General features: G+C 45.1%; 1 non-coding gene across 1 annotated transcript; it reads right to left on the bottom strand.

Annotated features, from left to right (window-relative positions):
• Positions 1–9,609: 9,609 nt before the first annotated feature.
• On the bottom strand, positions 9,610–9,684 carry Trnas-cga (transfer RNA serine (anticodon CGA)). Its single transcript has one exon. It is a non-coding gene; the product is annotated as a tRNA-Ser (tRNA).
• Positions 9,685–13,835: the final 4,151 nt, after the last annotated feature.

The raw sequence follows: 13,835 nt of genomic DNA, 5'->3' as shown, positions 1-13,835 counted from the left end.
GACGGCCCTGGTGAGGAGAACTGAGGAAGGAAACCAAGGAATTTAGTAGATTGAGAAAGAAGTTGCAGATGAAATATTAGTGTTTCTGCAAGGTGAGTCATTGGAAGGTGCGGTGTCGTATCCGCTCGACTGTGCAGACAATGTAAATGAGCGGTGACGGCCCTGGTGAGGAGAACTGAGGAAGGAAACCAAGGAATTTAGTAGATTGAGAAAGATGTTGCAGATGAAATATTAGTGTTTCTACAAGGTGAGTCATTGGAAGGTGCGGTGTCGTATCCGCTCGACTGTGCAGACAATGTAAATGAGCGGTGACGGCCCTGGTGAGTAGAACTGAGGAAGGAAACCAAGGAATTTAGTAGAGTGAGAAAGAAGTTGCAGATGAAATATTAGTGTTTCTGCAAGGTGAGTAATTGGAAGGTGCGGTGTCGTATCCGCTCGACTGTGTAGACAATGTAAATGAGTTGATTCGGCCCTGGTGAGAAGAACTGAGGAAGGAAACCAAGGAATTTAGTAGATTGAGAAAGAAGTTGCAGATGAAATATTAGTGTTTCTGCAAGGTGAGTCATTGGAAGGTGCGGTGTCGTATCCGCTCGACTGTGCAGACAATGTAAATAAGCGGTGACGGCCCTGGTGAGGAGAACTGAGGAAGGAAACCAAGGAATTTAGTAGATTGAGAAAGAAGTTGCAGATGAAATATTAGTGTTTCTGCAAGGTGAGTCATTGGAAGGTGCGGTGTCGTATCCGCTCGACTGTGCAGACAATGTAAATGTGTGGTGACGGCCCTGGTGAGGAGAACTGAGGAAGGAAACCAAGGAATTTAGTAGAGTGAGAAAGAAGTTGCAGATGAAATATTAATGTTTCTGCAAGGTGAGTCATTGGAAGGTGTGGTGTCGTATCCGCTCGACTGTGCAGACAATGTAAATGAGCGGTGACGGCCCTGGGGAGGAGAACTGAGGAAGGAAACCAAGGAATTTAGTAGATTGAGAAAGAAGTTGCAGATGAAATATTAGTGTTTCTGCAAGGTGAGTCATTGGAATGTGCGGTGTCGTATCCGCTCGACTGTGCAGACAATGTAAATGAGCAGTGACGGCCCTGGTGAGGAGAACTGAGGAAGGAAACCAAACAATTTAGTAGAGTGAGAAAGAAGTTGCAGATGAAATATTAGTGTTTCTGCAAGGTGAGTCATTGGAAGTTGCGGTGTCGTATCCGCTCGACTGTGCAGACAATGTAAGTGAGCGGTGACGGCCGTGGTCAGAAGAACTGAGGAAGGAAACCAAGGAATTTAGTAGATTGAGAAAGAAGTTGCAGATGAAATATTAGTGTTTCTGCAAGGTGAGTCATTGGAAGGTGCGGTGTCGTATCCGCTCGACTGTGCAGACAATGTAAATGAGCGGTGACGGCCCTGGTGAGGAGAACTGAGGAAGGAAACCAAGGAATTTAGTAGATTGAGAAAGAAGTTGCAGATGAAATATTAGTGTTTCTGCAAGGTGAGTCATTGGAAGGTGCGGTGTCGTATCCGCTCGACTGTGCAGACAATGTAAATGAGCGGTGACGGCCCTGGTGAGGAGAACTGAGGAAGGAAACCAAGGAATTTAGTAGATTGAGAAAGAAGTTGCAGATGAAATATTAGTGTTTCTGCAAGGTGAGTCATTGGAAGGTGCGGTGTCGTATCCGCTCGACTGTGCAGACAATGTAAATGAGCGGTGACGGCCCTGGTGAGGAGAACTGAGGAAGGAAACCAAGGAATTTAGTAGATTGAGAAAGAAGTTGCAGATGAAATATGAGTGTTTCTGCAACGTGAGTCATTGGAAGGTGCGGTGTCATATCCGCTCGACTGTGCAGACAATGTAAATGAGCGGTGACGGCCCTGGTGAGGAGAACTGAGGAAGGAAACCAAGGAATTTAGTAGATTGAGAAAGAAGTTGCAGATGAAATATTAGTGTTTCTGCAAGGTGAGTCATTGGAAGGTGCGGTGTCGTATCCGCTCGACTGTGCAGACATTGTAAATGAACGGTGACGGCCCTGGTGAGGAGAACTGAGGAAGGAAACCAAGGAATTTAGTAGATTGAGAAAGAAGTTGCAGATGAAATATTAGTGTTTCTGCAAGTTGAGTCATTGTAAGGTGCGGTGTCGTATCCGCTCGACTGTGCAGACAATGTAAATGAGCGGTGACGGCCCTGGTGAGCAGAACTGAGGAAGGAAACCAAGGAATTTAGTAGATTGAGAAAGAAGTTGCAGATGAAATATTAGTGTTTCTGTAAGGTGAGTCATTGGAAGGTGCGGTGTCGTATCCGCTCGACTGTGCAGACAATGTAAAGGAGCGGTGACAGCCCTGGTGAGGAGAACTGAGGAAGGAAACCAAGGAATTTAGTAGATTGAGAAAGAAGTTGCAGATGAAATATTAGTGTTTCTGCAAGGTGAGTCATTGGAAGGTGCGGTGTCGTATCCGCTCGACTGTGCAGACAATGTAAATGAGCGGTGACGGCCCTGTTGAGGAGAACTGAGGAAGGAAACCAAGGAATTTAGTAGAGTGAGAAAGAAGTTGCAGATGAAATATTAGTGTTTCTGCAAGGTGAGTCATTGGAAGGTGCGGTGTCGTATCCGCTCGACTGTGCAGACAATGTAAATGAGTTGTGACGGCCCTGGTGAGGAGAACTGAGGAAGGAAACCAAGGAATTTAGTAGATTGAGAAAGAAGTTGCAGATGAAATATTAGTGTTTCTGCAAGGTGAGTCATTGGAAGGTGCGGTGTCGTATCCGCTCGACTGTGCAGACAATGTAAATGAGCGGTGACGGCCCTGGTGAGGAGAACTGAGGAAGGAAACCAAGGAATTTAGTAGATTGAGAAAGATGTTGCAGATGAAATATTAGTGTTTCTACAAGGTGAGTCATTGGAAGGTGCGGTGTCGTATCCGCTCGACTGTGCAGACAATGTAAATGAGCGGTGACGGCCCTGGTGAGTAGAACTGAGGAAGGAAACCAAGGAATTTAGTAGAGTGAGAAAGAAGTTGCAGATGAAATATTAGTGTTTCTGCAAGGTGAGTAATTGGAAGGTGCGGTGTCGTATCCGCTCGACTGTGTAGACAATGTAAATGAGTTGATTCGGCCCTGGTGAGAAGAACTGAGGAAGGAAACCAAGGAATTTAGTAGATTGAGAAAGAAGTTGCAGATGAAATATTAGTGTTTCTGCAAGGTGAGTCATTGGAAGGTGCGGTGTCGTATCCGCTCGACTGTGCAGACAATGTAAATAAGCGGTGACGGCCCTGGTGAGGAGAACTGAGGAAGGAAACCAAGGAATTTAGTAGATTGAGAAAGAAGTTGCAGATGAAATATTAGTGTTTCTGCAAGGTGAGTCATTGGAAGGTGCGGTGTCGTATCCGCTCGACTGTGCAGACAATGTAAATGTGTGGTGACGGCCCTGGTGAGGAGAACTGAGGAAGGAAACCAAGGAATTTAGTAGAGTGAGAAAGAAGTTGCAGATGAAATATTAATGTTTCTGCAAGGTGAGTCATTGGAAGGTGTGGTGTCGTATCCGCTCGACTGTGCAGACAATGTAAATGAGCGGTGACGGCCCTGGGGAGGAGAACTGAGGAAGGAAACCAAGGAATTTAGTAGATTGAGAAAGAAGTTGCAGATGAAATATTAGTGTTTCTGCAAGGTGAGTCATTGGAATGTGCGGTGTCGTATCCGCTCGACTGTGCAGACAATGTAAATGAGCAGTGACGGCCCTGGTGAGGAGAACTGAGGAAGGAAACCAAACAATTTAGTAGAGTGAGAAAGAAGTTGCAGATGAAATATTAGTGTTTCTGCAAGGTGAGTCATTGGAAGGTGCGGTGTCGTATCCGCTCGACTGTGCAGACAATGTAAGTGAGCGGTGACGGCCGTGGTCAGAAGAACTGAGGAAGGAAACCAAGGAATTTAGTAGATTGAGAAAGAAGTTGCAGATGAAATATTAGTGTTTCTGCAAGGTGAGTCATTGGAAGGTGCGGTGTCGTATCCGCTCGACTGTGCAGACAATGTAAATGAGCGGTGACGGCCCTGGTGAGGAGAACTGAGGAAGGAAACCAAGGAATTTAGTAGATTGAGAAAGAAGTTGCAGATGAAATATTAGTGTTTCTGCAAGGTGAATCATTGGAAGGTGCGGTGTCGTATCCGATCGACTGTGCAGACAATGTAAATGAGCAGTGACGGCCCTGGTGAGGAGAACTGAGGAAGGAAACCAAGGAATTTAGTAGATTGAGAAAGAAGTTGCAGATGAAATATTAGTGTTTCTGCAAGGTGAGTCATTGGAAGGTGCGGTGTCGTATCCGCTCGACTGTGCAGACAATGTAAATGAGCGGTGAAGGCCCTGGTGAGGAGAACTGAGGAAGGAAACCAAGGAATTTAGTAGATTGAGAAAGAAGTTGCAGATGAAATATTAGTGTTTCTGCAAGGTGAATCATTGGAAGGTGCGGTGTCGTATCCGCTCGACTGTGCAGACAATGTAAATGAGCGGTGACGGCCCTGGTGAGGAGAACTGAGGAAGGAAACCAAGGAATTTAGTAGATTGAGAAAGAAGTTGCAGATGAAATATTAGTGTTTCTGCAAGGTGAGTCATTGGAAGGTGCGGTGTCGTATCCACTCGACTGTGCAGACAATGTAAATGAGCGGTGACGGCCCTGGTGAGGAGAACTGAGGAAGGAAACCAAGGAATTTAGTAGATTGAGAAAGAAGTTGCAGATGAAATATTGGTGTTTCTGCAAGGTGAGTCATTGGAAGGTGCGGTGTCGTATCCGCTCGACTGTGCAGACAATGTAAATGAGCGGTGACGGCCCTGGTGAGGAGAACTGAGGAAGGAAACCAAGGAATTTAGTAGATTGAGAAAGAAGTTGCAGATGAAATATTAGTGTTTCTGCAAGGTGAGTAATTGGAAGGTGCGGTGTCGTATCCGCTCGACTGTGCAGACAATGTAAAAGAGCGGTGACGGCCCTAGTGAGGAGAATTGAGGAAGGAAACCAAGGAATTTAGTAGCTTGAGAAAGTAGTTGCAGATGAAATATTAGTGTTTCTGCAAGGTGAGTCATTGGAAGGTGCGGTGTCATATCCGCTCGACTGTGCAGACAATGTAAATGAGCGGTGACGGCCCTGGTGAGGAGAACTGAGGAAGGAAACCAAGGAATTTAGTAGATTGAGAAAGAAGTTGCAGATGAAATATTAGTGTTTCTGCAAGGTGAGTCATTGGAAGGTGCGGTGTCGTATCCGATCGACTGTGCAGACAATGTAAATGAGCGGTGACGGCCCTGGTGAGGAGAACTGAGGAAGGAAACCAAGGAATTTAGTAGATTGAGAAAGAAGTTGCAGATGAAATATTAGTGTTTCTGCAAGGTGAGTCATTGGAAGGTGCGGTGTCGTATCCGCTCGACTGTGCAGACAATGTAAATGAGCGGTGACGGCCCTGCTGAGGAGAACTGAGGAAGGAAACCAATGAATTTAGTAGAGTGAGAAAGAAGTTGCAGATGAAATATTAGTGTTTCTGCAAGGTAAGTCATTGGAAGGTGCGGTGTCGTATCCGCTCGACTGTGCAGACAATGTAAATGAGCGGTGACGGCCCTGGTGAGGAGAACTGAGGAAGGAATCCAAGGAATTTAGTAGATTGAGAAAGAAGTTGCAGATGAAATATTAGTGTTTCTGCAAGGTGAATCATTGGAAGGTGCGGTGTCGTATCCGCTCGACTGTGGAGACAATGTAAATGAGCAGTGACGGCCCTGGTGAGGAGAACTGAGGAAGGAAACCAAGGAATTTAGTAGATTGAGAAAGAAGTTGCAGATGAAATATTAGTGTTTCTGCAAGGTGAGTCATTGGAAGGTGCGGTGTCGTATCCGCTCGACTGTGCAGACAATGTAAATGAGCGGTGACGGCCCTGGTGAGGAGAACTGAGGAAGGAAACCAAGGAATTTAGTAGATTGAGAAAGAAGTTGCAGATGAAATATTAGTGTTTCTGCAAGGTGAGTCATTGGAAGGTGCGGTGTCGTATCCGCTCGACTGTGCAGACAATGTAAATGAGTGGTGACGGCCCTGGTGAGGAGAACTGAGGAAGGAAACCAAGGAATTTAGTAGAGTGAGAAAGAAGCTGCAAATGAAATATTAGTGTTTCTGCAAGGTAAGTCATTGGAAGGTGGGGTGTCGTATCCGCTCGACTGTGCAGACAATGTAAATGAGCGGTGACGGCCCTGGTGAGGAGAACTGAGGAAGGAAACCAAGGAATTTAGTAGATTGAGAAAGAAGTTGCAGATGAAATATTAGTGTTTCTGCAAGGTGAGTCATTGGAAGGTGCGGTGTCGTATCCGCTCGACTGTGCAGACAATGTAAATGAGCGGTGACGGCCCTGGTGAGGAGAACTGAGGAAGGAAACCAAGGAATTTAGTAGAGTGAGAAAGAAGTTGCAGATGAAATATTAGTGTTTCTGCAAGGTGGGTAATTGGAAGGTGCGGTGTCGTATCCGCTCGACTGTGCAGACAATGTAAATGAGCGGTGACGGCCCTAGTGAGGAGAACTGAGGAAGGAAACCAAGGAATTTAGTAGATTGAGAAAGTAGTTGCAGATGAAATATTAGTGTTTCTGCAAGGTGAGTCATTGGAAGGTGCGGTGTCGTATCCGCTCGACTGTGCAGACAATGTAAATGAGCGGTGACGGCCCTGGTGAGGAGAACTGAGGAAGGAAACCAAGGAATTTAGTAGATTGAGAAAGAAGTTGCAGATGAAATATTAGTGTTTCTGCAAGGTGAGTCATTGGAAGGTGCGGTGTCGTATCCGCTCGACTGTGCAGACAATGTAAATGAGCGGTGACGGCCCTGGTGAGGAGAACTGAGGAAGGAAACCAAACAATTTAGTAGATTGAGAAAGAAGTTGCAGATGAAATATTAGTGTTTCTGCAAGGTGAGTCATTGGAGTGTGCGGTGTCGTATCCGCTCGACTGTGCAGATAATGTAAGTGAGCGGTGACGGCCCTGGTGAGGAGAACTGAGGAAGGAAACCAAGGAATTTAGTAGAGTGAGAAAGAAGTTGCAGATGAAATATTAGTGTTTCTGCAAGGTGAGTCATTGGAAGGTGCGGTGTCGTATCCGCTCGACTGTGCAGACAATGTAAATGAGCGGTGACGGCCCTGGTGAGGAGAACTGAGGAAGTAAACCGAGGAATTTAGTAGATTGAGAAAGAAGTTGCAGATGAAATATTAGTGTTTCTGCAAGGTGAGTCATTGGAAGGTGCAGTGTCGTATCCGCTCGACTGTGCAGACAATGTAAATGAGCGGTGACGGCCCTGGTGAGGAGAACTGAGGAAGGAAACCAAGGAATTTAGTAGATTGAGAAAGAAGTTGCAGATGAAATATTAGTGTTTCTGTAAGGTGAGTCATTGGAAGGTGCGGTGTCGTATCCGCTCGACTGTACAGACAATGTAAATGAGCGGTGACGGCCCTGGTGAGGAGAACTGAGGAAGGAAACCAAGGAATTTAGTAGATTGAGAAAGAAGTTGCAGATGAAATATTAGTGTTTCTGCAAGGTGAGTCATTGGAAGGTGCGGTGTCGTATCCACTCGACTGTGCAGACAATGTAAATGAGCGGTGACGTCCCTGGTGAGGAGAACTGAGGAAGGAAACCAAGGAATTTAGTAGATTGAGAAAGAAGTTGCAGATGAAATATTAGTGTTTCTGCAAGGTGAGTCATTGGAAGGTGCGGTGTCGTATCCGCTCGACTGTGCAGACAATGTAAATGAGCGGTGACGGCCCTGGTGAGGAGAACTGAGGAAGGAAACCAAGGAATTTAGTAGAGTGAGAAAGAAGTTGCAGATGAAATATTAGTGTTTCTGCAAGGTGAGTCATTGGAAGGTGCGGTGTCGTATCCGCTCGACTGTGCAGACAATGTAAATGAGCGGTGACGGCCCTGGTGAGGAGAACTGAGGAAGGAAACCAAGGAATTTAATAGAGTGAGAAAGAAGTTGCAGATGAAATATTAGTGTTTCTGCAAGGTGAGTCATTGGAAGGTGCGGTGTCGTATCCGCTCGACTGTGCAGACCATGTAAATGAGCGGTGACGGCCCTGGTGAGGAGAACTGAGGAAGGAAACCAAGGAATTTAGTAGAGTGAGAAAGAAGTTGCAGATGAAATATTAGTGTTTCTGCAAGGTGAGTCATTGGAAGGTGCAGTGTCGTATCCGCTCGACTGTGCAGACAATGTAAGTGAGCGGTGACTGCCCTGGTGAGGAGAACTGAGGAGTTGCTCTGCTGAGAAACAGCGGCTCCGCTCTCGTACACTGACCTACGGCCGGGAGAGCGGTGTGCTGGCCACGTGCCCCTCCGTATCCGCATACGAGGACAATACGTGCTTCACAAGTGAAGGTGATACCGAAACAGATGCTGAGGCATGTGGTTCATCGTTCTTGTCGGACAGGCAGCAACATATCCCGTCTCCAGTGCAACATAATAAATAAGAATCGTTGTCCAAGGAGCGGAGACGAAACACAGTTACGTGCATGGAAGATCACTCATAGCATAGTAAAAAAAAATATGAACGATTTTCGAATAAGTCCGCAGAAATATGACCGTGCAGTTCATTCAATAAACTATGGATATTCAAAGCACGACGAGGAGCACTTATACAAAAAACTGGTGTTTGCACGTTTGAAGGATGCTCGGTACGATTTACAGGGTGTGCATGACAGTGACTTATTACGTCACGCGGAGAACATGGACTACAATGATTTCAAAGGAAACAGTGGACGGTTGCATCACAGAATGCGTCACCCTGGCGGTGCACACCAGAGTCCGAAACCGACCAGAAAGTTTGAGAAGAAATAAACTCATCCGATCTTTCAGTATGGAATTTGTTTTAATCTCCCACCAATCGGGATTTGACGAGGAAATGAATATGAAAGGAACCCTGGAATTAGAGGTAACAAGGGAGCTGTATCAAGATCAACTAACATCAGTGCCTTAACGGATCCCTATACAATTATGCCGACTGTTAATGTGGGTCGTAAATTGGCTGGAATGTTATTTACTGTCCTGCGAAAAGTGGATTTACTCTGTTGCCTACGATTCTTTCCCTTGTGCGTATCTTGCAAGGGCAGCAGAGAATATTTACGTCACAGCAAGCAACAGGGGAAAAACGTTATATGAGAATGCAGGCTTTCTCGGCGAATCTTGATGATAAATACTTCTCGGGTTGACAGCCGAGTCAATGCGTTGTTCTCCAGCAACGTTTCAGCAAGTTTCCAGAATGAGATTTTCACTCTGCAGCGGAGTGTGCGCTGACATGAAACTTCCTGGCAGATTAAAACTGTGTGCCCGACCGAGACTCGAACTCGGGACCTTTGCGTTTCGCGGGCAAGTGCTCTACCAACTGAGCTACCGAAGCACGACTCACGTCCGGTACTCACAGCTCTACTTCTGCCAGTATCCGTCTCCTACCTTCCAAACTTTACAGAAGCTCTTCTGCGAAACTTGCAGAACTAGCACTCCTGAAAGAAAGGATATTGCGGAGACATGGCTTAGCCACAGCCTGGGGGACGTTTCCAGAATGAGATTTTCACTCTGCAGCGGAGTGTGCGCTGACATGAAACTTCCTGGTAGATTAAAACTGTGTGCCCGGCCGAGACTCGAACTCGGGACCTTTGCCTTTCGCGGGCAAGTGCTCTACCAACTGAGCTACCGAAGCACGACTCACGTCCGGTACTCACAGCTCTACTTCTGCCAGTATCCGTCTCCTACCTTCCAAACTTTACAGAAGCTCTTCTGCGAAACTTGCAGAACTAGCACTCCTGAAAGGGACAAAGAATCCAGTGAAATTTTTTAAAGGGCTTTATCTGAAAACTACCTTGAGCAGTTCAACAGAGAACCGACTCGTGGCGATAAAATATTTGACATTCTGGTGACAAACAGACCCGAACTATTTGAAACAGTTAACGCAGAACAGGGAATCAGCGATCATAAAGCGGTTACTGCATCGATGATTTCAGCCGTAAATAGAAATATTTAAAAAAGGTAGGAAGATTTTTCTGTTTAGCAAAAGTGACAAAAAGCAGATTACAGAGTACCTGATGGCTCAACATAAAAGTTTTGTCTCAAGTACAGATAGTGTTGAGGATCAGTGGACAAAGTTCAAAACCATCGTACAATATGCGTTAGATGAGTATGTGACAAGCAAGATCGTAAGAGATGGAAAAGAGCCACCGTGGTACAACAACCGAGTTAGAAAACTGCTGCGAAAGGAAAGGGAACTTCACAGCAAACATAAACATAGCCAAAGCCTTGCAGACAAACAAAAATTACGCGAAGTGAAATGTAGTGTAAGGAGGGCTATGCGAGAGGCGTTCAATGAATTCGAAAGTAAAGTTCTATGTACTGACTTGGCAGAAAATCCTAAGAAATTTTGGTTCTATGTCAAAGCAGTAGGTGGATCAAAACAAAATGTCCAGACACTCTGTGACCAAAATGGTACTGAAACAGAGGATGACAGACTAAAGGCCGAAATATTAAATGTCTTCTTCCAAAGCTGTTTCACAAAGGAAGACTGCACTGTAGTTCCTTCTCTAGATTGTCGCACAGTTGACAAAATGGTAGATATCGAAATAGACGACAGAGGGATAGAGAAACAATTAAAATCGCTCAAAAGAGGAAAGGCCGCTGGTCCTGATGGGATACCAGTTCGATTTTACACAGAGTACGCGAAGGAACTTGCCCCGTTTCTTGCAGCGGTGTACAGTAGGTCTCTAGAAGAGCGAAGCGTTCCAAAGGATTGGAAAAGGGCACAGGTCATCCCCGTTTTCAGTTGTAGAATTTTGGAACACGTATTATGTTCGAGTATAATGTCTTTTCTGGAGACTAGAAATCTACTCTGTAGGAATCAGCATGGGTTTCGAAAAAGACGGTCGTGTGAAACCCAGCTAGCGCTATTCGTCCACGAGACTCAGAGGACCATAGACACGGGTTCACAGGTAGATGCCTTGTTTATTGACTTCCGCAAGGCGTTTGACACAGTTCCCCACAGTCGTTTAATGAATAAAGTAAGAGCATACGGACTATCAGACCAATTGTGTGATTGGATTGAGGAGTTCCTACATAACAGAACGCAGCATGTCATTCTCAATGGAGACAAGTCTTCCGAAGTAAGAGTGATTTCAGGTGTGCCGCAGGGGAGTGTCATAGGACCGTTGCAATTCACAATATACATAAATGACCTGGTGGATGACATCGGAAGTTCACTGAGGCTTTTTGCAGATGATGCTGTGGTGTATCGAGAAGTTACAACAATAGAAAATTGTACTGAAATGCAGGAGGATCTGCAACGAATTGGCGCATGGTGCAGGGAATGGCAAGTGAATCTCAATGTAGACAAGTGTAATGTGCTGCGAAAACTTAGAAAAATAGATCCCTTATCATTTAGCTACAAAATAACAGGTCAGCAACTCCAAGGAGTTAATTCCATAAATTATCTGGGAGTACGCATTAGGAGTGATTTAAAATGGAATGATCATATAAAGTTGATCGTCTGTAAAGCAGATGCCAGACTGAGATTCATTGGAAGAATCCTAAGGAAATGCAATCCCAAAACAAAGGAAGTAGGTTACAGTACGCTTGTTCTCCCACTGCTTGAATACTGCTCAGCAGTGTGGGATCCGCACCAGATAGAGTTGATAGAAGAGATAGAGAAGATGCAACGGAGAGCAGCGCGCTTCGTTACAGGATCATTTAGTAATCGCGAAAGCGTTACGGAGATGATAGATAAACTCCAGCGGAAGACTCTGCAGGAGAGACGCTCAGTAGCTCGGTACGGGCTTTTGTTAAAGCTTCGAGAACATACCTTCACCGAAGAGTCAAGCAGTATATTGCTCCCTCCTACGTATATCTCGCGAAGAGACCATGAGGATAAAATCAGAGAGATTAGAGCCCACACAGAAGCATACCGACAATCCTTCTTTCCACGAACAATACGAGACTGGAATAGAAGGGAGAACCGATAGAGGTACTCAGGGTAACCTCCGCCACACACCGTCAGGTGGCTTGCGGATTATGGATGTAGATGTAGATGTAGATCTGCAGCCACGTCTTAAAGGATAGCGACTTTCACGGTAAGATCCACGCCAGCCGATGTGGCCGTGCGGTTCTAGGCGCATCAGTCTGGAACCGCGCGACCGCTACGGTAGCAGGTTCGAATCCTGCCACGGGCATGGTTGTATGTAATGTCCTTAGTTAGTTAGGTTTAAGTAGTTAAAGTTCTAGGGGACTGATGACCTCAGATGCTAAGTCCCATAGTGCTCAGAGCCATTTTTGATAAGATCCACGACAGACAGTTTCATGGTATTCCATAAGTTCACAACACCTCATTACACTAATATGATTCTATGTGCATTCTTTAAAAGTAGGTACCCAGCTGAAAATCCTGCATGGATTTTAGGTCCCCAGGAATTCACCTTCAGTTTTGATGGCGAGAATCTTTGTGATGACGGTGGCACTCCATTATCCATTCGGTGTACATTGTGCAAGTTAATGGTTTGTTTTGAACAGTTCTTGAATGTTTACGTGTCCATTTTTTGAAGTGTGGTACATACAGCGCATACAAGGTTGATCTCTGCACCTCCGGGACCCTCATTTTCTGTCCTGATGCACATGTCATACGGTCATAACAGTTAACGCAACTCTTTCATATGGGCATTACTGAAGATGAACTTGCAACTCGCATTCAAGTGTTTCCTTAGCAGACATGTTCGTCACAGCGCAGTTGCTGTTGACCAGTATATCTGGATGACAACATCTGGGATGTAAACGTTTAGAAACTTTTTCGCACTACAGATTGCAAAATGGCGGTTTCGCGTGTTCCCATTAGCCTACAGGATGTGCAACTTATCACGTCAGCAATGCTGAGGGGCTTATGGTCGCTATGCTCAAATATCAAAGGCCTACGCCGACGTACTGATAAGGTAACAAGGTCAGCTTTGACCAAGCAGTTCTGTGGACCTACGGCCCCACAGGGGGTTGTAAAACCGCCTAGTATTCAAATCGCCAAGAACACCGAGGCCTTTTTGCAATACATCGGCTCTGGCCTGCTTCAGGGAAGAGAAATTTAACAGTCTTACTCCAGAAGCTATGTCTTTCCCGCCAGCAATGGTAAGAAAGTTCACCTACGAAACTGAAGTATTATCGCAAAGCAATATGTGAATGTGCTGAAAATTCACCTACAAAATTGAACTATTATCGCAAAGCTATATGTGAATGTGCTGTTACAAAATCTTTAGATATCAGGAAATTGCTACGAAGGCCTTAACTCTGCTTGTGAAACGGGGAATTACCACCGTTGCATCTTTCGGCAAACCCATTGGGATCATTGAAATGCCGATACAGTGGTGCTATCTTTTTTTATTTGGGCATACGTTGCATATTTTAAGTTTTATTTATTCCGACCATAATCAGTTATTTTGCTACCCACATAAGAAAACTCATCTACTGGTTTTAATGTTTCATTTCCCAACCTAATTACCTATGAATTGCCCTATTTAATGCGACTACATCCCATAATCTTTGTTTAATTTCTGCTGAAGCTCATCTTATAACTTCTATTCAGTTATTAACTATTTCTTTCACTTATTCTTCCAAGTCGTTTGCTGTCTCTCAGAGAATTTCGTCGTCGACACACTTCAAAGTTTTAATTTCTTCTTTTTGAACTGTATAGCCTGAATAACATTGGAGATGGGCTGCAACGCTGCCGTCCTTGCTGGTCAGTCGCTGTTTGACTTTCACGTCCTTTCACTCTTGTAATTGCTGCCTGTTTGTAGATAACGTTTCTTTAGCTGTATTTTATCTGCAACACCTT

The sequence above is a fragment of the Schistocerca gregaria genome, chromosome 7 (assembly GCF_023897955.1).
Source record: "Schistocerca gregaria isolate iqSchGreg1 chromosome 7, iqSchGreg1.2, whole genome shotgun sequence".
In the NCBI taxonomy this organism is placed as follows: domain Eukaryota; kingdom Metazoa; phylum Arthropoda; class Insecta; order Orthoptera; family Acrididae; genus Schistocerca; species Schistocerca gregaria.
Note: the sequence above shows the minus strand (reverse complement) of the source record. Positions and strands in the feature narration are given on the sequence as shown.